Genomic DNA, 6000 nt, shown 5'->3' on the forward strand with positions numbered 1-6000 from the left:
CCTTTGTTCATTAAAGTGCCGACTGCTGCAACAAGTCCCATGATGAAGAAGCTAGAATTCGCACCAGCAAAGAGAACCTCATTGGAGCTTGTTATTGTTTGATCTTTTTGTGTATTAGAAAACTGGATACTATGTACTATTATTGTAATGTACCAAGTTTGGCTGTATTGAGAAATATTCTGCATTTATAGCCTATATTTGAACTGGAAATTGACTGAAAATGCATATACAGAACATAAGAATGACGAGTCCTAAATTAAATGGCAATGGCTGAGTGCCAAAAAAACTAGACTATAGAAGGCCGAGGCAAAAAAAAAGGACTGTAAAAGGCCGAAGGCCAAAAAAAATACTGGACTGTAAAAGGTCATGGCCCAACAAGAAATTGAATGTCAAATGTCATAGAAATAAAAGAGGCTAAATTACTTGGCCAGGCCCATGTTGCTAGCGAAAATTAACAGAAAAAATATATTAAAAAGGCTGAATTAATGGGCCCATCTAAAACACCTAATCGGACCGGGCTGAATCTTGTCAGTGACCTTTTGAATTGGTCGTAATTTTGCCACGTCAGATTGCCACGTCGGATCCAACGTGGCATGGGCAGATAGCTAGTGACCAAAACAAAAGGTCATGGGTTCAACGACCTTCTGTTTTGGTCGTAAACGTCTACGACCTTCTCACAGAGAAGGTCGCTATAGTCAGTTTATGACTGCCAGCTTTTGACCTTCTGTTTTTGGTCACAAAAAGGTCGCAAATGAAAAACCATGACCTTTCAGTGACCAATAGTGGTGGTCACAAGTTGACATATTTCTTGTAGTGGGGCTGAGCGTCCCTCCCACCCCATCTCACGTAACCAGGAGAGGTGGGGGCGCCACCCCTAGGGCAGCCGCCCCTCCTGGCTAAGTTTTCTAGGGGGTGGTGTCGTGGTTCTAAGTCTGACAGTAGAATTGGGGGTAGGTATGGAGAGGCAAGATCCTAGCTATGGAGCAGTTGTGCACACAAGTGTTTTACGAGTTCAGGACCTTCTCGAAGGAAGTAACATCCCTACGTCTCGGAGCCCGGAGGCGGTCGACTGGATTATATGTGTGAGAGTTACAGGGGTGTGAACCCTTCTACCAGTGGAGGGGGTGGCTTATATAGAGGACGCCAAGACCCCAGCCAGCCCACGTAGCGGAGGGTTAAAGTACATTAAGGTCAGGCGTTACTGGTAACGCCTTACATAAAGTGTCATCATGACCATTAAGACTACTTAATTACAGACCGTTAGGATACAGAGTACATCTTGAACTCCTAGTGGTCGAGTGAGTCTTCATGGTCGAGTGTCTTCAGGTTCGTCGAGTGTCTTCTAGTCCGTCGAGTGGAGTCCCTCTTGGTCGACTGGAAGATGGCTTCTTCTAAAAGATGTCCTTGGGGAGGGTACCTTGGACAGGTCCATAACCCTACCCTAGGTATATGACTTCATCAGTAGCCCCCGAATGGATCGAGGTTTGAGTGAGGAAGGAGTTGGCAATCTTTCCGACCTGCTTTCTGGTGCTGTAAAGGTGTTTTACTCTGGATCAATGACTTTCAAGTGAGGGTGTCAACTTTCGTTCAGTCGCCTTGATCCATTCTTTATATCTGTCGAGTGAACTTTATGAACTTGGAGATTTCTGAGCGACGGGTCGCAGGAGATCTTCCGTCTGATAAGTTGCCCTGTGGTTAGCGGATTTAGTGGGATCCGAATTTTGGGAAGCGCGCGAAGCGGAGAAGACTGCGGTACTCGGATGGGATAAGGCAGGGACGCCTCGATTCCCATGCCGCCTTTTTCGCCACATATCGCCTGCGTGACTGTTTTGGGATTTGACAGGATTGCCTGGGCCTACCTGTCAGCCACTCGGAAGTGACCCCATACAAGGAACCGGGCGGTGGTTTTCTGAATAGTGCCTCCTCATTTTCCCCTCCCTCATCTCCAGATTCATCTCCTGCGCTCGCCAACTGCCCGGCGCCGTTGCTCCGTTCCAGCCTCGTCAGTGACAATGGTGAAGGAGAAGACGGCGGCTTTGGAGTGGGCGAAGAAGGCGACGGTGCAAGCGAAGGGGAGAGCGCCCAGTCGAGGTGGATCCTCATCGCGGTCTCGCCTGCCGCAAGGTTGGTTCCAAGGGGATTGGATCCGCTCGACCATCACCCAGAAGGACCTCGACGACCTAGCCAACGAGGGGCTGATCGAGCACGGAGCAGCGAGGCTTCCAGGGGCGGAGTGGCAATCACAGCCTTAGGAGGGTGAGTGTGTGCTCCTAGCGACTCATGTTGATCGTGGATCTTCTTTGCCACCTCATCTTTTCTTTAGGGGGTTCCTGACTTCTTCGGGGCTCAGCTCCACCACTTCACTCCCACTTCTTGGGTTGTCGACCTCATCGGGGCCTCTTCAAGCACATATTCACTTCTCGCTCTCAGACGGTGAAAAAGGCCAACCCAAATGACGAGAGAACTCAGGTAATCCAGATGTGTGGGGGTCTTGGGGTCCAGATGAGGAGTAAGAGTGCTTTCCCGGCTATGACCCTTCCCGAGTCAGTCAGAGGGTGGCAGTCGACCTGGTTCTACTGCCAAGACCAGCCGACGCCAGGGCAGTCGACTGGGCTCCCTCCCTTTTCTATGAGTCGAGTGAACAAGCCATCATCTCTGAAAGTAGTTCCGGAGGAGAATGCTTGGGTTAAAATGTTGATGCAGCGAGTAGACCAATTGATTCGCAACGGTGTGACTGGCATGGACCTTCTGGAGGTTTTCCTTCGGCGGCGCATCCAACCGCTCCAGTACCGGGGCCACCCGATGTGGTTGTACTCTGGTACTGAAGACACCAGTCGGGTCCACCCAGAGGAGGTCGATGATGTCACACTGGAGAGGTGGATGACTGCCATTACGGGGAACAAGGACAACCCTCGTGGAGCCAGGAGGATCCCGCCACTCGACCACTCTTATGAGGCGGACAAGGTACGACCATTTTTCTCCGATTGCTCCGTCCGTTCTGTTTCGTCGTAGATCAGTCGATTGACTTTTGTCTAGCTTGTTGTCTTTCAGGAAACCACCGAGTTGTACTCGATGCCCAACGGGGTGCAAGCACAGGCCGAAGAGGAGGAAGGAAGCGGAGGATAAAGCCAAGAGGAGTGGGAGTCGGACGCCGATGAGGGTGATGAAGATGCAGGCTCCGATGAGGAGGAAGAGGAGGAGGAAGTTGCGCCTCCTTGTTCCGAAAGGAGGTCCAAGCTCGCCCACGACCCTGCGGCCGAACGCGGGAAGGGAGTCGCGCCTGCTGGACAGTCGACAAAACGCCCTCGGACAACTTCACCAGCGCCGACTGAAAAGGCATTGAAGCAACCCCGAGCGGCCCCGACAAAACTGGCGAAGGCCCTACCGAAGATGAGGAAGGAGATTCCGACTGCTTCTGGGTAACAGCATAACTCATGTTTTTCATTCTTGGTCGACTCAATCGCTGACCGACTGATATTTGAAAAATCGCAGTGCTGCTACTTCTGAGACTTCAGCCGGGCATGAGGATCAAGAGATGGAAGATGCTGCTACTTCTCATCCTGGTATGATCTGCGCGGTTTCGCTTTCGGTAGATTGAATCTTTATTTTTGACTTTGAACTTCTTCTGCAGCTCCACCTAGCATTGTCATCAATCTTCCTGACGATGACGATGAAGTGCCACTGAGGCAGAGGAGGAGCAGGAAGGCGACTGTTGGCAAGGCTGCACAGGTCATGTCAGCACCTGGACCACAGATTCCAGAGGGGAGCAACGTTTCTCGGGCTACCGTGTCCTTTACGGAGCCGTTGACGGTTGCCCGCCCTTCGTCGTCGAGTGCTGACCCGCCTTCTCTCTTCTCCACCTACCACGTCCCGGAGGACCAAGCAAGCGCTGCCAAGGAAGCCATACGCCAGGCCGGGATTATGATGGAGCAGGTGAAGGTGATCCGAACCGCCAGCCAAGCCGCTTATGACGCGAGTTCAGCTCTCTAGAGTAATGTCCAGGTTAGTTAAACATCGACTGGAAATCTTGATGTTTGTCATGCACCCACTGGGTGTGTCAATTCTACGGTGGACTGCTGGCAGTCGGCTGTAGTCTTTGTGTCTTTAGATTTCTCACTTTACTTGTTTCACTCGAGTTTGGTCGAGTGGAATAATAGAACTGGTGGGGGCACGCTGAGTGCACCCACTGGGTGTAGTCCCCGAGACTATGGTCGATTGCTAGCAGTCGACTATGGTTTGAGTTGATTGATTTTTTTTTACTGCTGACAGTTAACAGCTTCCAGTCGACTGATCGACTCTGAGTCTAGCTGATAGAACTAGTGGGGGCACGCTGAGTCCACCGGGTGTAGTCCCCGAGACTTCAGTTGAATGTTTAGATTCAGCTGTAGTCTTAGAAATACTACGGTTTTTCTTTAATTCACTCGGAAGTGATCTGTCGTTGATGTCTGTCGACTGATCTTTCGCAGAAATCTTGTGACCTTGTTTCTCGTTATACCGAATTGGAGAACAAGCATATCCAGCTTGAACTTGACCAGAAGCTTGTCCAAGAGAACTTTACGAAGTCGAAGGAGGAGGCAAAAGGTATGTTTGGTGAGAATCTTGACGACTGTCCTTGCTTCTTGTCTTTCTCTGAGTCTGATCTTATTGTGATTTTTGCAGAAAAATTGAGGGATGCTCTGAAAAACAAGGACCTTCACCTCGCCGAGGCACAGAAAGCGGCTTCGGACAAGACAAAACTTGCAGAAGAGAAGCTGGCTTCTGTTAACAAACTTGAAGAGGAAAACACTAATCTGAAAGCTGCTCTCGACGTGGCCAACCAAGAAGTCACTCGACTGAAGAACGCCAATATGGTCCTCAGCGACAAAGCTGGCGAACTGGAGGGAAAGAAGAATGACTTGGAGGTTTATCTGGGAGGACTCGCCAAGAAGCTATTCCTCATGCTCGAAGGTAACCCCTTATCTCCGATTGGTAATTACTGACTTGCTGTAAGGGCGTTAGCTTATCCTTGAATCGTGTCCACAGAATTCTGCCAAAACTTTGAAGAGGAGACTAGTCGAGTGGAGACTAGCTTGGATCCCATCAATTCTCCGGTGAAGGATGAAACCGCTATGAACGTGCTCCGCCTCGAGTCTCGCGTTGCTGCAGTGGTCGATTAACTTGCAAGACTGAAGGCCGCAACGTCGCGCATCGACACATCGCTCTGGCCAGAAGAAATGCTTCAGAACGACCTTGAGTCGCTGATGACTCGACTGAACAAAGTCCCGAGTCGAGTGCAAGAATGGAAGAAGTCTTCTTACAGGTGCGGTGCTGACGTCGCTCTGTCCATGGTCCGCATCCACTTCAAAGAAGCTAGAGAAGACAAGCTGGTGTCTCTCAAGGTGGCCAACACTAGGAAGCATGACTTCCGTTCTTTCATGGAAACCTTCATCGCGGCTGCCACTCGGATCGTAGATGGGATCGACCTGGACGAGTTTGTTGCGCCTTCCAGCCCTCTGCAGGAGGGGTAAAAAACTTCTATGCTCGATGATTTGAATTTGCCTCGGAATGCCGAGTGATTTTTGTAACCGCAAAACTTTAACAGGCTTGATGCCTGAGTACTTCTGGGTCCGTAGGACATTATCCAAACTTTACTTGCCTTTGAAATATGCTTGCTTCTTTCGGACAACCATCTTCTTTGGATTGGAGTATATACTAGCATCTGTAATGCTCTTTTGCAGGTAGGAGTGAAGCACAAATTGCAGTCGACTTGTGCTCATCATGTTTGGGCGAGTGCTGGGCTGCAGCTAAGCCCCCGTGTGGGAGGTTTGCTCTCCACTCGGTAGGATTTTAGAAACTTAGGAGAGCACTGGGCTGCAGCTAAGCCCCCAAGTGGGAGGTTTGCTCTCCACTCGGTAGGTTTTTTAGAAACTTAGGCGAGCACTGGACTGCAGCTAAGCCCCCGAGTGGGAGGTTTGCTCTCCACTCGGTAGGTTTTCTAGAAACTTAGGCGAGCACTGGGCT

Source organism: Triticum dicoccoides, chromosome 3B (genome assembly GCF_002162155.2).
Source record: "Triticum dicoccoides isolate Atlit2015 ecotype Zavitan chromosome 3B, WEW_v2.0, whole genome shotgun sequence".
Classification (NCBI taxonomy): Eukaryota; Viridiplantae; Streptophyta; class Magnoliopsida; order Poales; family Poaceae; genus Triticum; species Triticum dicoccoides.